At 45.4% G+C, this 19,804-nt stretch overlaps 1 protein-coding gene across 4 annotated transcripts in view; it reads left to right on the top strand.

The window, feature by feature from the left end:
* Nucleotides 1-4,002: 4,002 nt before the first annotated feature.
* DLGAP1 (DLG associated protein 1) overlaps nt 4,003-19,804 on the top strand; it is a 289,837-nt gene continuing 274,035 nt past the window's right edge. For 3 of the 4 annotated variants that reach the window (XM_081873841.1, XM_081873847.1, XM_081873840.1), the window contains exons 1-2: nt 4,003-4,295; nt 4,553-4,844. The gene's annotated coding sequence lies outside the window, so the exon portion shown is untranslated. Of the gene's footprint in view, nt 4,361-4,552; nt 4,845-19,804 lie in introns of all 4 variants that reach the window. The other variant, XM_081873843.1, reaches the window with a different exon arrangement.

The following is a 19,804-nucleotide window of genomic DNA, read 5'->3' as shown; positions in this document are numbered from 1 at the left end:
TAATAGAATCTGTTCCACTATCAAAAAGGTCTTATCATGAGGAAGTTCTTCCTGTTCAGTCGAAATCTCAAGTTGCTGTACCTTCTCTTTCAGAAAGGCAACCAGCTTGCACTTGCTGCAGGTATAGTTCTGCACATTATCAGGCAGAAAGACAAACATGGCATAGATATTTCAAACCAGATAAGTACAGGTGTTGGTGACATCACTAAATGGGCATTTGCAGTTGATTAACAGTGCCATTAATATATATCTAAAGCTAAAGGGACCCCTGACCATTAGGTCCAGTCACGGATGACTCTGGGGTTGCAGTGCTCATCTCGCTTTACTGGCCAAGGGAACTGGTGTACAGCTTCCGGGTCATGTGGCCAGCATGACTACGCCACTTCTGGCAAACCAGAGCAGCGCACAGAAACGGTGTTTACCTTCCCGTCGGAGTGGTACCTAGTTATCTACTTGCACTTTCGAACTGCTAGGTTGGCAGGAGCAGGGACCGAGCAACGGGAGCTCACCCTGTTGCAGGGATTCGAACCACCGACCTTCTGATCGGCAAGCCCTAGGCTCTGTGGTTTAATCCCATCAAGTTCAGTCGGTCTTATAGTGCAATCCTATACATGACTGCACAACGTAAGTACAACTGAGTTAGGTTTAGGTTTGTTTAATTTATCTATTGCAACCCACTACAAATAGTCCCAAAGCAGTTTGCAACCAGGAACTCCCAAATATCTATTCAACTTTACTTTAGTCACAAAAATGGTTGTAGAACCACAGAGCCAACATAGTGCCGGTGTTAGCTCCTCTTGTTTTTTGAAGAGGAGCTAAATAGATAGCATCAGGAAAGTCACTATTTTAGCCTACTCATTCTCAGAGGGTTGTTGTGAGGATAAAATGCTGCCCTGACCTCCTCAGATTGTGTCTTTACAAATTAAAACTTAAATAAGGTCAAAAGACAAATGATAGAGTTGGAGTATTTTTCACTTTACTTTTTCAGCACATTCATCAATTTCATTTCTGTCTTGGTGAGAACTATTTAAACTGTCACAACGTGTTGCATTTTAATGCCATCTTAAAATCTAGCATAATTTGTAGATTTACATTTTGTGAAAGTAACGTGTTAAGAGTTTATTTAAGTTTATCTCTGTAGTTACACCAAAAAAAATATATATCTTTCCCTTCAACAATCTGACAGCATGGAAAACATGTATAATGGGAAACATTTTCCTTTGCTTATGACTGAGCACTATTAAAAGAGAATTTGTTTTCTGGCAAGAGGCACAAGATATTCATGTACAGGAAAAGATGCTTCAGCTAACTGAAAAAGGAGTTCAGCTAACTGAAAAATATCTCCACTTGGAGTCCTGTCAAAGCTAGCTGGCTTTACCTAGTGTGACTCTTTCACTCTTACATAGACGTGAGGTGGAAGCCAGGGCTGCTTCCATGGTGGGGTTACAGGAGGCGTACATTTATGTGTCAGCAGGGTCGTTAGACTAATAGTTTTATTAGTTTCATTTTTTAAAAGTAAGTTGATCAGACATATCTAAAGAAAGTTATAAAACAAAACACAGAGAATTCTAATGCTTCAGCACTTTGTAAGCATCTCCATTGCTAAGGATGTTTAATAAGTTAATCACTGTTGCTTAGCATTCAGAGAAAGGAATGTTGACCAGCCCCATCTGGAACTTGGGAGGGAGCCCTCCAGGAGCAGCAGAAAAAGCAAGAGAAGCTGGGGTATGTTTGTTCAAGCACTTTTCTAGTGTCCATGGTATTTCATTGACTCCCCAGGTGTGCTGCCTTCACAGAATAAAACACAATTGGTTGCCTTAGGTATGCTTTACTTAGAAATAACTCCCTTTAAACAAATTAAGTTTCCTTCCTACATTTAAAAAAAATGGTAATATTTTAGTCATCCCCACAATTTTTCTTATCCTCAGCACAGCTACTACAGGTCTGCTTGTCATCACTGGGCTGTTATTCATTAATATACAGTAACTTCCCTGTTTAGGGAGGTTTTTAATGTTTGAAGTTTTACTTCAACAGTGTTCTGCTGGAAGCCGCCCAGAGTGGCTGGAGAAACCCAGCCAGATGGGTAGGGTACAAATAAATAATAATAATAATAATAATAATAATAATAATAATAATAATAGGAATTGTTGCCTCTATCACCGTCCCCTCACAGATATTTCTATCTTGATTTTTTTTTCTATCAGAAGCTCAAGGCTGTGTATTTGTATTCCCTTTCTCCCTTTTTACGTTCACAGCAACATTATGAGGTAGAGTTGACTGAGATTTGGTAGTGTTGCTGTAAATATCAGAACTAAGAAATGCTGCAGTGAAAGCAAGGAATCTGCTTTTATGGCCTTGTTTACATGATCTGTGAATGCATTACATAAGAACATAAGGATAGCCTTCTTGTTCAGGCCAATGGCCCATGTGGTCCAACATGCTGCTCTCACAGTGGCCAACAAGCTGCCAATGAAAAACTCATAAGCAGGACCTGAGAGCAGTTAGGATTCTCCTTTCCTATGGGAGGGGGATACTGGGTAGCAAACCTAAAGCAAACCTAAAGATCTGCTATGCACTTGAATCCCTCCCACACAATACCTACAATGTGAAATGATCTTGTGTTTCCAGAACCACAGTGCTGTGGAGACACACACTAGAGGAAGGAACCAATATCTACAAGAAGCTGCAGCCTTGCCAATCAAGGACACCTAAGTGACATAATTTAGGACTCTTCCCCCCTACCCATTTTCCTTTTCCTGTAGATTCTTTCATTTAATCATCTTTTGAATTTAGATTGAAATACCATTCAATTCACTCTTCATAAATTGCAGGTGCTGTGTTTTGTCCTCGCTAAGGCTATGATCTTTACCACCTTTGCTGCCAAGGAGTGTGGTGGAGTCTCCTTCTTTGGAGGTCTTTAAGCAGAGGCTTGACAACCATATGTCAGGAGTGCTCTGATGGTGTTTCCTGCTTGGCAGGGGGTTGGAATCGATGGCCCTTGTGGTCTCTTCCAACTCTATGATTCTATGATTCTATGACCTGACCAAAGAAGGATTTGTGGGTGTGAGCCTTCTTATCTGGAGCTTCTGATCTAGTAGACGTAGGCAAACTGCAGCCCTCCAGACGTTTGGGACTACAATTCCCATCATCCCTGACCAATGGTCCTGTTAATTTAGGGATGATGGGAATTGTAATCCCAAACATCTGGATGGCCGGAGTTTGCCTATGCCTGTAGTAGAGCCAACACCTCCTGTTGAACAGAATCCCCCATACAAATTGCCACCCCCTGCCAGGAAACGCCAGAAGGTGCAATTAAGGACCTCCAGCTTCATATTCAATTTGGCCCTGAGAGTTCTCTACCTGAGCTATGGCTTTGTTTTTATTGAAGCAGGTGTTACTGAAGGAGAAAACCAGGAAGTAAAAGGACAAGTGGTGACAGAACTGAGGGGTGCAGTGCAGTTTGTGCTCCACTTTGTATGACTTGGAGGAGGAAAGAGCGTCAGAATGGTGTGGACTCAGTTGCACTGTAAATCCTGCAATAGCCGGAAATTCAGTGGATCAATAAATGACTCTCTTTCACATTCCATAATGCATTAACAAGAACGTAAGTAACACCTTCCCGGCTGAATGGCATTCTTGCTGCCAACTCTTGAATTCAGGGGCACTTTAGAGCACACTGGATTGCAGCCACAGAACCCAACGCTGTGTGTTTCAGTAACAAGTTCAACTCCTTACAGTGGGCTTGAAGCATGCAGAGGATTGCAGCCTAACAGCCCTGCTCTATGAATATTTTCCCTCCTCAAAATTCGTGGGATTTATTCTCTAATTGAGGCCTTTCTGCTTTACACCCTTACTTGGGAGCAAGCCTCCAATGAACTCGGAGGACTTGATTTCCCACTCCGCGTGGCTGCACGTGCCTCCCACACTTTCCCCAGCCCCCTGCCAGAAACATCATCCGCATCCCCTCCTCCTCCTCCCCCCCCCTTTCAACCAGCTACGTCGCCTACGTCAAGCGCTCCCCATTTCGCTCTCCGCATGTGGATGCTCTCCTTGTGTGTCTCTTTCGGAGCACGTGTCTGTTTCGTCGCTCCCCGCTTTCCCCTCACGCTTCTCCCTCTCTCCCCTCCTGCCCGCAGTCCAAGAAAAGGCACCGGGGAAGAGCTCGGCGGAGATGCCCCCTTCGCCGTTGTCGTCGTGGCGGCGGCGGCGGCGTCAGGGGGACGGAAATCCTCTTCGCGACCCCGAGAGAGAGGGGGAGCCGTCGCCTTCCCCCCTTGGGCAACGCAGCTCGTGAGGTAGCCTGAGGAAGCACGCGGGACGAGCGGGACGCCGCCCGCCGGGTTGTCGCCACAGCCTCTGTGTGAGTGTGCGCGTGTGTGTGTGTGTGGTATTTCGGGGGGTGTCTTCCCGCTGTGGCCCCGAGTGGCTGAGCAGGAGAGAAAGGGGGGGGGGACGACACCTCCGCCTCTTCTCCTCCAATATGAACATTGCCTGCACGGCGCTAAGGCTGCCCTGCCTGACTAATCTTGCTCTGCCTCTTCCTTCCTCGCAGCCCCGAGCGCACACAGCTACCTACAAAGGCACGTTACAGCGCCTTGACCAGAAGGCTGTGCCGCCGCCGCCGCCGCCGCTCCTCGCACGCACACGGATCGCACGCTGCCGCCGCCGCCGCCGCCGCCGCGCTTTACACACATCCAAGGATTAGCTGCCGCCGCTGCCGCCGCCTCTCCTCCTTCTGCCTCGCATCCCTCCCACTCGGTGTTTTGACTTCTGCCTTGTGTGCTTCTTGGCTCGCGTATCGACTGCCTGCCTGCCTGCCTGCCTGCCTGCGTGCTTCTCAGCGGGTAAGTGGGGAGGTAAAGGTTGCACTGGGGGAAGGGAGGCCTCTCTGTGTGTGTGTGTGTGTGTGTGTGTGTGTGTGTGTGTGTGTGTGACAATGCCACTCTGAGGGGTGGTGGGCATCTTCCCGCTCCCACCAGCACGTCGCGCGCTGCCCGCCTCCCGAGCCGCGGGCTGCCTTTCCCTCACAGCTTTCCCCCTCAGCGGCTGCTGCGGTTTCTGGCGGGTTCTCCTTTGGGAGAGGAGAGCGCGCTTTCTCTCCATTCCCGGCGCCTCCCCCCGGCACCCACGAGCGCTGGGTGGGGAGCGGTCCTTGCGGCGCGGAAGGTGACTGCGCTGCTCTTCTGGGGTGGGTGTGTAGGGAGAGGAGGGCGAGGAAGAAAAGGGAGCCGGTCTCTTCTTCCTCTCACCGCCACCCAGACGCGCGCGCGGTCTCTCTCCGCGGCAATGCCTCTTGGGGCTTTTATTGATCAGGCTTGCTGGGGAGTCTTCCCTCAGGAAATTCTCCAAGGCCCCTCCCCCCCCCCCGCGCGCCGTTTTTGCGGCAGCGTTCGAAGGGTCGACGAAGCCTAGTTGGGAAGGGGGGAGGGGAGCGCTGGTTTGTCAGGAGAAGGAGGCGCTGGAGTTTCCCGAAGTGCCTGCTTTTGTCCACACTGTGCGCAAGAGAAGCCCCTCACTCGCTGCCCCTTCTCCTCCCCGGGTGGTTGGCGGCGGTTCTGCGAGGCTGAGCAGCTGCTCTCGCTGGTTGCTGCGTGTGGCTGAGTGGCTTCTCCGCGCGCTTGCGCCGGCGACTTCCAGCCGATTCCCTTGTCCTGTTACCTCGCTTAGGCGAAGGGGCCCGTGTGGGGCCGTCAGGGCGCCTTCCGTCCGGGCCTCCTGCTAGCAAGGGCTGCCAAGAAAGGCATGGCGTGCGTCCCGGCAGGCGCGGGGGGCTGCTCCTCTCAGCTTGGCGTGGGCTTCTGGCAAACTGTGGTTTGGGCTGCATTGTTTTGATTCCGGTTGCAGGGGACGCTCGCGCGCACACGCTTTTCAGCAAAGCCCTTCTTGGGTGTGCTGTGAAAACCCTGACGAGGTCCATCCTGTGTCGAGTGAATGGCATAAATGGGGAGCTTGAAATCAAGCAGCGGCCCCTCATCGAGGCTTGTGGAGGCTATAACAAATTGCACTTTCATTTAGTGGAAGCGCAGCTGCTGGAGAAGCCTTTCAAGGCATAAGGGGGAGGAAATGAAGTCTGCATTCAGGGCACTGCACTGCTGTAATTTTCTCTCTCTCTTGAAAGGAATGGGAAATCTGAACAACAATGATTGAAAAGAATGGGCAGCATGTATTAACTGGTCCTGTTTCCTCTTGGTTTCCATAGCATTAGTCCGATCCAATGTTTATGAACTATTCATAATCAACAGTTTCACTTCTCCACTAAACCAGTAAAATGGCTTTTAATTTTTGGGGTTGTATGAAACTGGATGGGATTTGAGTGTGTAGATCAAAGCTTTTTGATTTGGCAGCTGTCTCTATGGTTATATGATTAATATAGCAAGATGGTGATAGAGAAATTGGCATAATTCCATTTTTAACTGTACAAAATTGGTTATCCACAAACAATCAGAAGCAAAGTACTAAGATATCCCAGGAAAGAAAATAGAACAGTTGGAGATCTCCTGCTCCCCTTTTTTGGGAATTGGATGCAGATTAGAGGAAATATGTGTAAATATTATTGTTGTATGTTACCTTACTACCAGAAGTTAATGAAATTTACTGTACTCCTTGGTGTTGACAGTAGGGGGATATTGATGTGATTTACATTATTAACTGTGCAGTAGGCAAAAAGCCTGGTGATTACTGGTAGCTCTTTTACTTGAGATCTGATTGACAGCATACATCCAACTTGCACCTGGTTTATTTTTGGAGCTATCTGATTAGAATGTAAAAACTGCAGATTTGAGTAGTTGTATACTAAGAAATAGGTCAGATTTTATTTCTAAAGTAAACATCTTTAAATGACTCATTCACTACTTGGAAAAATGTCCCATTTAACAAGATTGTGTGTGCAATCTTTTAGTAGCTCGACTAAGGATATTTTTATGTTGCACCTTATCATATTACTTATTATTTTCAAACAAGATGTGAAATACGATACTGTTGTAGAGTAACTTAATGTTGTTGCGAATTTCAACATACTTCAGTTCAGAATGTAGTTAAGTTTGGATAATAATGCTTCACTGGAATAACTGTTTATCGTTACAAAACTTTTCAGAATAGCTCTTATGTATTTGACATTCAAACACCTTCAGAAATAGTTTTCCAATTTTGTGGAAGCATATTTATAAAACAACATACTGTACTTTTCCTTGTATAAGACTAGGGTTTGTTTTTTTTACTAAAATAATGTTTAAAGGGTACGTAGTTTTATACACGGGGGCAATATCCCCCCATTTTCTTAATTTTGAATCCCCAAAAATAGGGGGCATCCTATACATGGGGGCATGTTATACATGGAAAAATACAGTAGGTGTTAATGAGTATTGATAAGAATTACGGTATTTTCTTTGCAAGATCTGCTTGCATGCTAATATTAAAATGTTCTCTTTGAGAAATGGTTGATCTTAATACATTTAGATGTGGATCTATCTGAGTTAGTTCAGTAGTTTAGGAATGGCAAAATATGTACTGAATAATAATTAATGGTAGTTTTCCCACCTTTAATACTTCAGTGTTCTCTTAAGTACTTCTGAAACAAGTCTTTTAAGACCTCTGATAATTAATTAAAACGCACAATTTTCTTTACTAAAAAGGCTGAAAAATAATTTCTTTTATGATCATTCTGGATTTTATGTCAGTTGAACTTCCAAAGTAAATTACTAAACTCTTATTCCCATAATCTCCTCTATTTAAGATACTAAATATAGGATGGAGTCCAAACCACATACATGTAAACAATATGCTTGTGTAACGCTTGTTAAAAGGATGGTGTGAATGAATTCAGCCTGGATTAGTCATTATGTTACATAGAAATTCAGGCGATAATATAGTATGTTGACAATGTCAAAGCCGGCTTCTGTAATGCTGAAGTTATTCTCCATGGTTTAAGGATAATGGTCTCTTAACATCTTGAATGAAGTTTCACATGAACTGTAATAGACAAACCTGATAATGTCAGAGGCTAACCATAATGTCATTTTAAGATAAAGCCCAGGGCACTGGTCCATGAAAAAATGCACCTCCTTAGCTTCTGTAAATGAAGTCAATTTTGACTTTATTGTCTATGAAATTAGATAATGTTATTTTAAAAGGGATACATGGCACATGTTTCCTCTGTGGCCTAAGCTAATGAAATATGAAAAAGTGTCTCCATGACAAAGAGTGTTGGTTTCCGAATAATGTCCTATCCCAAGTCAAGAAGAAAATAATGTATAATTGGCTAGATAATATGCAGAGATTTTCCACTATGGTTGTATGGTTTTTCTGAAGGTTGTTGAAGTGGATTACCCAGGCTCTGTTTCTTCTTTCCCTCTGTACAAGAGTAATGTTTCATGGAGTCCATTCAAAAGTCTGTGGGCTAAAGCCATGATCATATGCAAATTGAAAGGCTTTGATTTGGTTCATTTATATTTTGCTTTGGGAAACAGAGTGGAGCCCTGTTCACTACTTCTTCTAGAGCAGGCGTTCCCAGTTGGTGGTCCGTGGTCCCTAGGGGGTCTGCGTAACACACCCAGGGGGTCCATAGCACCATTCACGTAACATAAACTACCATAGAGGTATCAAAATTTTCAAAAGTAGGGGGTCCCTACCTTGGTTTTTGAAAAACAGGGGGTCTGCAATACTTAGTTAATTGGAAATCACTGTTCTAGAGGTCTTAAGCGTGTTTGTGTTGTGGATAAATTTATTTTAAAAGCTCTCTCTGTTAGGAACTACCATATTTTTCGCCCTATAGGACACACTTTTTCCCCTCCAAAAATGAAGGGGAAATGTGTGTGCGTCCTATGGGGCGAATGCAGGCTTTCGCTGAAGCCTGGAGAGTGAGAGGGTTCGGTGCGCACCGACCCCTCTCGCTCTCCAGGCTTCAAGAAGCTATCCGCAAGCCTTGCAAGCCCGGCGGGAGGTCCCGCGGGCTCGCAAGGCTTGCGGGCAGCAGCCTGCAGCCCAAAAGCTCGGGGGACAGCGGGGAGGCGCAGCGCTGCCACCCCACTATTCCCCGACCTGATCTGGAGGCTGGCAGGGGGGAGAAGCAAGTTTGCTTCTCACCCTGCCAGCCCCACAAGCTCACGGGATAGCGGGGAGGCGGAGTGCCGCCACCCCGCTATTCCCCGACCTGATCTGGAGGCTGGCGGGGGGGGGGAGAAGCAAGCTTGCTTCTCCCCCCTGCCAGGCCCACAAGCTCGTGGGACAGCGGGGAGGCGGAGCGCCGCCACCCCGCTATTCCCCGACCTGATCTGGAGGCTTGCTTCTCCCCCCCCCCCCGCCAACCCCACAAGCTCACGGGACAGCGGGGCAAGCCGCTGCCCCATGGAGGCTAGAGAGGCTGTCCCTGAAGGCAGAAGAGGGAGACGGAGCGCTCCGTCTCCCTCTTCTAGCTTGGCGATGGCTGCGCAAACCTGGGGGGAAATAAAAAAAATTTGCTTGATTTCCCCCCCCAAAACTAGGTGCGTCCTATGGGCCGGTGTGTCCTATAGGGCGAAAAATACGGTACACCTAATCTCTTCTCCTTTTGGAAAAATCCATTGCCTCTTCTTTTGGTATTGTGTTTCCAAGAGAAGAGGACAGTTAATAATTGGTGCCTGAGTTTTCCTCTTCCTTTCCCCCCTGTTTGTGTCATAACTTTTAGATTGTAACCCTATAGACAGGGACTGTTTGTTTTATCTGATCTGATCTGACCTGTTCTGGGAGCAGAGTACACTTACCATGGGCCTCTGAGGGCTATGTTGATTGGGGGCTCCTACCAGGGACCGGATGCTTTTTTTGATTGAGTTTATAACTTTATTCTGACAAGACTCCCTCTCTGAGCCTCAGACAAGCTCTTCATGAGCTGGTGGGCCACTCACCCTGATTCTGGACATGCACTACCCCTACCAATTCATAACCTCAGGGAAAGAGCTTCCCCTATGCACCTTTCAAAAATGAAAGGAGATGTATCCAGCATCTTGATGCCACAACATCCCCTTTGTTCTGGGTCTGTGGGCTTGAGCTACAATTTCCATCATCCTTCACAACAAATTCCAGTAGCTGGAAGGACGGGAGATTAGGTTCAAACCTGAAAACCAATTTTTTGAATGAGCAGCCTACTGCTTGCCAATTCCGAAGTCATGTGTCTGATATATTCATTCTCCACCATACAACATAACTTACCGGTATATGCAAATAACTTCATGATATCCTGGTTCAAGTTTTATCTATTACACAGAGTGGGAGCATTTGCGCTTTGAGTGTGCTCCCTGTCTTCATGGTGCATAGAGAAGATAGTAATATTCTGCACGAAATTGTAATTGTTGAGATGGTGTTTCCTGCTTGGCAGGGGGTTGGACTCGATGGCCCTTGTAGTCTCTTCCAACTCTATGATTCTATGATTCAAACTGGTGAATTGTCTAGCTGCTGATATGAAATACTTTAGTTTATCATTTAGAATTTCATTCTAAAAGTGTTCCTGTCGTTCCTATTCATGGAGGAGGCTTGCAAGGCCAGGCTCTTACTCTAGAACAGGAACGTCAAGTACAAGGTCATTGTAATTATTACAAATGGCTCTAGACAGTCTTTGTAACTGTATAGAACCATTGTGATCTGTAATTTTGGTGGGTCTCCTCCATTTAAATATGAAGAAACACAGAGGTTAGATGAGTAACTTTGCCTGCAGTTTTTATAACATGAAGGCAATTTTCTGCTTATTTCCTTAACTTTGAGATATATAATGTCATTGATAATTCCAGCCACCTTTTCGCATATTAGCATTGTATTGTCCAATATACTTTACATTTTTGGCTATTACCTATTTAAGCTAGGCATGACCCAAAGTTTGCAGAGTTCTAATGTATTCAAAGGTGTGCCCAAGGAACTTCATGTGTGCCTTGGAGTTCCTGTATTCTTACTTGGGTCTCTTAGTAAATCTAATTGACATGCCTTATTATTTTATAGAGGTAGTACCTAAAAAGTGGGAAATTGTGTGATTCCTCCACCCATCTAGAACTTCTTTCCTGATCAGGGACTTGCGGGTGCTTGACTCTCTGGAAGAGAACCAACTGGGATGCTGTTGGTGGCATCTGCATTTTTGACATGTGAATAACCTTTTTGAAGTAAGTGGAGGGACAGGTGGCATAAGGAACGCAGGAGGTAGAGTTAAGCAGAGTGGGATGGTTCCATCTGCCAGATAAAATTGTGGTGATTTATCAGTGAGTGTTTTGAGGAACAAGACACCTGAGCATCTGAAGAGACAACTGCTAAAAATATTTGGGAACTCCTGATTATGCCTTGTATTTCAATTCACCCTGGGTGGCAGACTCCATAAACCTACCAATAGAAATTTTTGCATCATTACAGTATATGATACTATTGTGATTCCTTTTGCCTCTTTGTAGCAGTTGTATAGCTGTTTGACAAAGCCAGAATTATAAATAGTAAATACAGCTATTGACAAAGAAATGTTTATAAAAAAGTATCCTACAGGTAGGTTTGTTTCTCATAACTGCAAATAACCATTTCATTATTTTGCAGGATGTGGTGTTTATGTATTTTAAAAATAAAATTGCTACAGTATAACCTTTTGTGAAGCCAAGTATGATAAATACTTTCCCACTGCCAACAGAGCCTAATAATTTATAAATAATCTTTGGTATAAATGTAGATGTGATTCATTCTCTCTTTCATGATGCAAATTGGCTTCTATTTCTATGTAAAATTATTATGCAAAACTTTGACTGGATGCGTATTTTCCTTTTTTATGCAGAAGTGTTTATTGAGTGAATGAATGAACTGTATTTCTTTATGCAAAAGGACTATAGTGATATGACTGCAAGATAACATAAGCAGAAGCCTTATTTAATACATGGTCCCAGTTCAGAATTACAGGAGAGTCATCAAGTTGTACTTTAGAGGGGTGCCTGTTTAAAACCACATAATGGAGATTTCTTGCTCATCTAATAGCCTTTATCTGTCTTCTAAAAGGTTTCATCCTTATGTTTGTAGATAAAAGTTGAATCTGCTTTACAGTGGTCATTATGAATCTGGCTCTATCTATTGGTAGATGCTGTAGCCTAGAAAAATGCCAATCAGATACCAGATATATATGTAAAAAGTGATTCAAAAGATGGGCTATAGTTACATCAAAAGGCAAAGGTTAACAACAGCTTTCTTTTTTTTTGGTTCTCATTTGGGTTTGCTTCACCTGTTCCCTCCCCCACCCTTCACTTAATCTCTTGTCTCTTGTTGCCAAACCCATGGTGTTTTGTCTTTGGAAGTGAGTTTTTACCTTTGATTATTAGACTATATACTGAAAAGTACTATGCATGTATGTAAAGATTTAATAGAGGTTAGGACAAGCTGATTTCAATGTCCATTTCATTTTGGGGTAAAAGTCAACTAGAGTCTCAAAATGTGAGTTTGGCATTAATAGTCCATTAGCTATGAATAATATATATTTTTACAATAAGCTGTCATTTTCTGCAAAATTCTATTTCTAAATTCTTTCATTGCTGCCTATTGGTCAACATTAAGCATGTGTGCATTATAGCATTTCTGTGAGTTTTTATGTGTCACATTATTTATCATCACTTTACGGTTTGATGTTTATCTTTTGCTTCATTTAACATCTTTACTACCTCTGACATCTGGCCCTTGACATTTTATTATGTGACTTCTGTCTGCTGTGAAGAAAGCATCTCTGTTACCTAGATCCGAGAGAAGGGTAAAAACTGTAATGCTAACATTGAACAAAAGCAGAGAACACTGTTGAATTAATTTTAAATGTTTGTTGTTAAACAACTGATTAATTGATTAGTAAAAGTGTTATATTGAGGACATCTAATTCAGATTATTTTAATAAAATAACAAAGAAAAGCCTTTTAAAATAGAACCCTGCTGCTCATTTTGCCTGAATCCTGAGAAGTACACTCTTTGTTAATAGCAGTGTAATCACACATAGATAGACACATGAATGTATATGTTTCTGTATGTATAAAATTTGATGAAGCAATAAGCATCCTATTTCAGGGAGTTACTTCAGTTAAAACATGGATATTTTAAAATGCATTTTAATTTCTGAGATCTATTCATGCATCAATTTATAATCTTGTCAATCCTGTTTATCACCTAAACCAAACCCTCCAATGGTTGGAGTTTATCATTGTAGCAGCCAAGGAGGAAATAAAAATCACTATGGTGCTGATGGAAACAGTCCCTGTGACTATGACCCTACTGACAACAGCCTAGTTTAGATGTAATGCAAAACTAAGATTTCCTTTACAAGGATATGCTGTGGGAAGGCTGGTTCACATGTTTCCTCCTCTTCCCTTCTCCAACTGCAAGGAGATAAATTTTAAAGCATCTATTTGTGTCTCAAGATCAAATCATGGTTTCAGCTCCTGGTTTATATTAACTGTAGTCCCCCTCCCTCCATGATATTCAGACATAATAGGGCTTTAGTCCAAAGTGCAAATAGATTCTTTAGATTCCACCCTTTCACATCTGAAACAATGAAAAGAAGATGCACACCAGCCAAAGATTCACCATGCTGTATTCTCGTAACAGGACACCATGGTTTCCCATTACACCTGAATCTGGTCAGTAAGTGATAAGACAGTTCCCCTGGTAAAGTAAAACAGGCTAGGGTGCTCGCTTCGGCAGCACATATACTAAAATTGGAACGATACGGTAAAGTAAAACAGGCTAGGAATTCTGTGCTGGAAGATGTTGCTGTGAAATATATTAATAAATCATAATATATGATAGTTTGGCCCTTGGGAAGAAAGGACAGAAATGTTGGAGCAAAATGCATAGCAATTATCTGGACGTAAGCTCCACTGAAGATAGTGGTACTTACATCTTAGCAAACATGCATAAGACTGCATTGCAAAGTGCATAAAATTATAGGACCACTAGCTATAGGTTTTAATAAACCAGTTAAATTGGGTGATAGACAGCAGGTACTTGAAGGCTTGAAAATGGTAGATGTCTCACCTATATTTGCTTTTACTCACTTCTTCATCCTAGGTAACTGGAACTCTGTTAAATTCAGTGGCAGGTCATGCTAACTAGAACTAAAGCATCATCTTCTTTTTAATACAGGGGTAGGGATTCCAGATGTTGTTGCACTCCAACTCTACCCATCCGTATTGATGGGAGTACAATCATAGAATCATAGAACTGCGGAGTTGGAAAGGACCCTGAGGGTCATCTAGCCCAATTCCTACAATGTAGGAATCTCAACTAAAGCATTAATGACAGGTGGCCATCCAACCTCTGCTTAAAAATCTCCAAGGAAGGAGATATCTGGTTTTCAGCATCATGATATATCACCCGCTAAACATCACAATATGCTGGTCCATAACAATATCTGAAGAAAGGTTGGAGCTGTGTAAAGCATTGACTGGCTTTATGGTTTTTCCTGCGTTGTGATTTTTGCTGGTGCCTGCTGTTGTGATTCTTGTGGCCCCCTGCATGTGTCATCACTGCTTGCTGCTTGCTGCCCAGGACTGCTTGCAGCTTGCTGCCTGCTGCCCAGGAAGACTCCCCTGAGTGAGTGCTTGAGGGCCCTGCTCTTGCCACTTACCATCTGGCCTGGGGCGGGGCCTGAAGCCTCATAAGGACTGTGTGCTGCTTGCTGCCTGCTGCCCAGGAAGACTCCCCTGAGTGAGTGCTTGAGGGCCCTGCTTTTGCCGCTTACCATCTGGCCTGGGGCGGGGCCTGAAGCCTCATAAGGACTGCGTGCTGCCTGCTGCCTGCTGCCCAGGAGGACTCCCCTGAGTGAGGCTTGAGGGCCCTGCTTTTGCCACTTACCATCTGGCCTGGGGCAGGGCCTGAAGCCTCACAAGGACTGCTTGCTGCCTGCTTCCCAGGAGGACTCCCCTGAGTGAGTGCTTGAGGGCCCTGCTCTTGCCACTTACCATCTGGCCTGGGGCGGGGCCTGAAGCCTCACAAGGACTGCTTGCTGCTTGCTGCCTGCTGCCCAGGAAGGCTCTCCTGTGTGAGTGCCTGAGGGCCCTGCTCCTTCCTGCCACTTACCATCTGGCCCGGGGCGGGGCCTGACAGGCCTCACTAGGACAGTTGTTGTTACTGCCGGGGGGGGGCACAGAGTGTTTTTAAAATGTTTTTTAAAAATTTCTTTTGGATTTTTTGTATGTGGGGGGTGGGGGTGGGATGGATGTTTGGTTGGGCTTGGGGATTTTTTTATTTTATTTTGATGTTTTTGTAATTTTTACATTTTTTGTTTGTATTGTTTTATTGGTTTTGTTTGTTTGTTTAAGGTGTTATTTTGTTCTTAGGGGGAGGGGTCAGGGCTGCCGGGGAGTGGGCCCAAGCCCACAAAATGGCTGGGGCATGTTCCACAGGGGGGGATGCACTGGGACAACCGATCTCAGTGATCACGGGTAGGAGGAGGAGTTACGCTAAGACCAGACCATGTCATTACAGAGGGGGCAGGTTTAGTCGTTGTCTGAGGACTATTCCTGCGTCTGGGTCTGGTCCTGACCGGATGGATACTAGAATCAGCAAGGGATACCCACATGACCTGAAGGTGCTGCTGTGCAATGCCAGGTCAATGATTCATAAGACCACTGCCATCCATGACTTGATCATGGATGGAGGACTTGACCTGGCATGTGTAACAGAGACTTGGTTGGATGAAGCAGATGGGCCTGTCCTTGCCGCTGCTTGTCCACCAGGTTTCTCTTACGCACAGCAACCCAGGTCATGTGGGCGGGGAGGGGGGGTTGCAGTGATTTTTAGGAAGTCATTAGTTGCACCAGGCGTCCTATTGGGAAGACCCAGTTTTCCGAGTGCATGTTCTGGAAGTTGGGCAATAGGGGCAGTACAGGATTCCTTTTGGTGTACTGACCTCCCCGCTGCACCAAGGATTCCCTGCCTGAGCTGCTTCAGGTCGTGGCGGATGTTCTCCTGGAGACACCTAGCTTGGTCGTCCTAGGGGATTTTAACATCCATGCCGACACGACCTTACAAGGGGCCGCTCGGGACTTCGTGGAAAGCATGGCCTCCATGGGGCTGTCCCTGAATAAGTCTGGCCCAACCCATAGCCGCGGACATGCCTTGGACCTGGTGTTTACCTCTATGGATGTTGGTGATCTGACACTAAGTAAAAGCGAAACGAAAGAAGTGCCATGGTCAGATCACTTCCTGGTGCAACTGGACTTCTCTGCGACCCATCCCCTCTGCAGGGAGGTGGGACCAATTCGGATGGTCCGCCCCCGCCACTTAATGGATCCAAATGGTTTCCAGAGAGTGGTAGGGGATGCTCTATCCCATGTTGATGGCCTTTCAGCTGATTCCCTGGTGGCCCGCTGGAATGTGGAGTTAACCAGGGCTATTGACTGTTTGGCTCCGAAGCGCCCTCTCCGATTGCATGGAGCCCGGACAGCCCCATGGTTTTCCACGGATCTGAGGGCAATGAAACAATCGTTGAGACGGCTAGAGCGCCGGTGGCGGATAACTCATTCCGAATCTGACTGGACACAGTTTAGAGCTCAACGTCGAGCCTACCAAGTGGCGATAGCGACGGCGAAGAAGAATTTCTTCACCGCCTCTATTGCATCTGCAGGAAACAGCAGCAGGAGACTTTTTCAGGTGGTTCACAATTTAGCGGAACCACCTGCAACATCGGGGCCCAGTACGGGCCACATGTTCTCCTGCAATGATTTTGCAAAGTTTTTTGCAGATAAAATCGCTCAGATTCGGGAAGAAGTAGACTCCACCGTGGGAGCAGTGCCGGGGCGGGAGAGTGCTAGAGTTCTGTCTAGTCAAGTTGAGTGGGATCAATTCCAATCTGTTATCTCTGAGGATGTGTACAGGCTGCTTGGACGAGTGAAACCAACCACCTGTCTCCTGGATCCTTGCCCATCCTGGCTTATAAAAGCTAGCCGGGAAGGACTGGGCGATGGGCTTCGTGGGGTGGTGAATGCTTCCCTCTGTGAGGGAGCCTTCCCAGACCCGCTGAAAGAGGCGGTTATTAAACCGCTTCTTAAAAAACCATCTTTAGATGCGGCCACGATGGCCAACTATCGCCCAGTCTCAAATCTTCCATTCTTGGGCAAGGTGATTGAGCGAGCAGTTGCCGAACAACTCCAGGCACGCCTGTAAGAAGCGGACCATTTGGATCCCTTCCAGTCGGGATTCAGGCCTCATCATGGGACTGAAACTGCCTTGGTCGCACTGGTTGATGATCTCCGGCGGGCTAGGGACAAAGGTGAGAGCTGTTTCCTAGTTCTGCTGGATCTCTCAGCGGCGTTTGATACCATTGACCATAACATCCTTCTGGACCGTCTTGAGGGGCTGGGAGCTGGGGGCACTGTCATACAGTGGTTCCGCTCCTTCCTCCTGGGCCGTGTTCAGAAAGTGGTGGTGGGGGATGAGTGTTCAGACCCCTGGGCTCTCACTTGTGGGGTGCCTCAGGGTTCTGTCCTCTCCCCCATGCTTTTCAACATTTACATGCAGCCACTGGGAGAGATCATCAGGAGGTTTGGGCTGGGTGTTCATCAGTATGCGGATGATACCCAGCTCTACCTCTTTTAAATCAGAACCAGTGAAGGCGGTGAAGGTCTTGTGTGAGTGTCTGGAGGCGGTTGGAGGATGGATGGCGGCTAACAGATTGAGGTTGAATCCTGACAAGACAGAAGTACTGTTTTTGGGGGACAGGAGGCGGGCAGGTGTGGAGAATTCCCTGGTCCTGAATGGGGTAACTGTGCCCCTGAAGGACCAGGTGCGCAGCCTGGGAGTCATTTTAGACTCACAGCTGTCCATGGAGGCACAGGTCAAATCTGTGTCCAGGGCAGCTGTTTACCAGCTCCATCTGGTACGTAGGCTGAGACCCTATCTGCCTGCGGACTGTCTCGCCAGAGTGGTGCATGCTCTGGTTATCTCCCGCTTGGACTACTGCAATGCACTCTACATGGGGCTACCTTTGAAGGTGACCCGGAAACTACAACTAATCCAGAATGTGGCAGCTAGACTGGTGACTGGGAGCGGCCGCCGAGACCATATAACACCAGTCTTGAAAGACCTACATTGGCTCCCAGTACGTTTCCGAGCACAATTCAAAGTGTTGGTGCTGACCTTTAAAGCCCTAAACGGCCTCGGTCCAGTATACCTGAAGGAGCGTCTCCACCCCCATCATTCTGCCCGGACGCTGAGGTCCAGCGCCGAGGGCCTTCTGGCGGTTCCCTCATTGCGAGAAGCAAAGCTACAGGGAACCAGGCAGAGGGCCTTCTCGGTAGTGGCGCCCGCCCTGTGGAACGCCCTTCCAGCAGATGTCAAAGCGATAAACAACTACCTGACATTCAGAAGACATCTTAAGGCAGCCCTGTTCAGGGAAGTTTTTAACGTGTAATATTTTACTGTATTTTTGGTTTCTATGGAAGCTGCCCAGAGTGGCTGGGGAGGCCCAGCCAGATGGGCGGGGTATAAATAATAAATTATTATTATTATTATCAAGTGGTGAGGCACAGCTACTCAGCAGGGGCAAACACAGGTGCATCAATCAAGAGTGGGAAGGATAAAAGGGAAGCAAGGCAGAGGCTCTGTATCTGCTCAGCTTTCTTCATTGATGGACCTTGGTTTGGCTGCTTTGGGAACTCTCCTGGACTATGACTTCAGGAGTGACCAAAGGTGTTCCAACCCAAGATATTCTGCAGAGGTGGGAACCTGACCTTGCGTATTGACTTTGGACTTTGCTTGTTGTACTGGAGCCAGACTGGTATTTGATCATTTGGACTATCTGACTACTCTCTAGTGTTGTCCTTGGGACTGTGTGCACTATCAGGACTTATCTCCAGATATGCCAGGGTGCAGGGCATTTTTCAAGGAAGCAGAGACCATGGTCCAAGAAGCCAAACACTAACCCTTTCTGATGACATCACCTGCTCAGCCAACTGTTTACTTCCCATATTTTCCACTAACATATGATTTTAATATGGCAAAAGAAAAAGTAATGCACTGATATATTAGACATGTAACTGAGGGAATTCACTAATTTGAAGAGTTTCTCAAGTGAGAATAATAGACCTTCTATTTCTTCTAATATGTTGCTAATAAAGCCTAATAATTCACACAGTTGGGGTGCTACATAGCAAATAGTAACAGTTGTTGTTCAGTATTACTACATCTATATAATACTGAGTTTGAAGCTTTTGTAAAGAATGTTGAGCTGCCATTTTGGTTTGTTTCCAAAATGGAAGCTACAGGTGTTATTACAGCTAGAAACAAAATGAATTAGTAGTACCTTCTTTTTGAGGTGGAAAAACTATTAATAACTGAGAATGGTATTTCAGAAATGCTGTTTGTTTATGAAAAGTTATGGGTGATTAAACTACACCCTTGCTGAGAGTAAATGGATTTTATGCTTCAGAAATTAATGCAAAGTAATTTAATTTGACAAGCACTAATGTGGACTTCAAAACCAACCCAAATTCAGTGTTTCCTTAATAACTTCAGTGGTTGCTTTGTTATAATGATATCCCTATTATTAGTGGTGTTAATCTTTCCAGATGACTAAATTTTAAGTCTGCATTGCGCAGTTTACATCATACACATCACATTATTTGGTATGCATACATACATGTATTAACCATCTAAGTAATTGTTGTGCCTTAATCAGCTGAAATATGTATTTACTATCATTACAGACCAGTTCAATCTCTGAGCAGTGTGGGATTCCAGCGCTCCAGGTGCTTACCCAGGGCCTGTGTTTCCTTTGGAAATGAGGCACAATGGAGATTGTGGTGTCTTCATGATATATGGTTTATTTATGCAGATATAC

The sequence above is a fragment of the Podarcis erhardii genome (genome assembly GCF_964252035.2).
Source record: "Podarcis erhardii genome assembly, chromosome: 8".
NCBI classification, from domain to species: Eukaryota; Metazoa; Chordata; class Lepidosauria; order Squamata; family Lacertidae; genus Podarcis; species Podarcis erhardii.
This window is presented reverse-complemented; position numbering and strand designations above follow the sequence as displayed.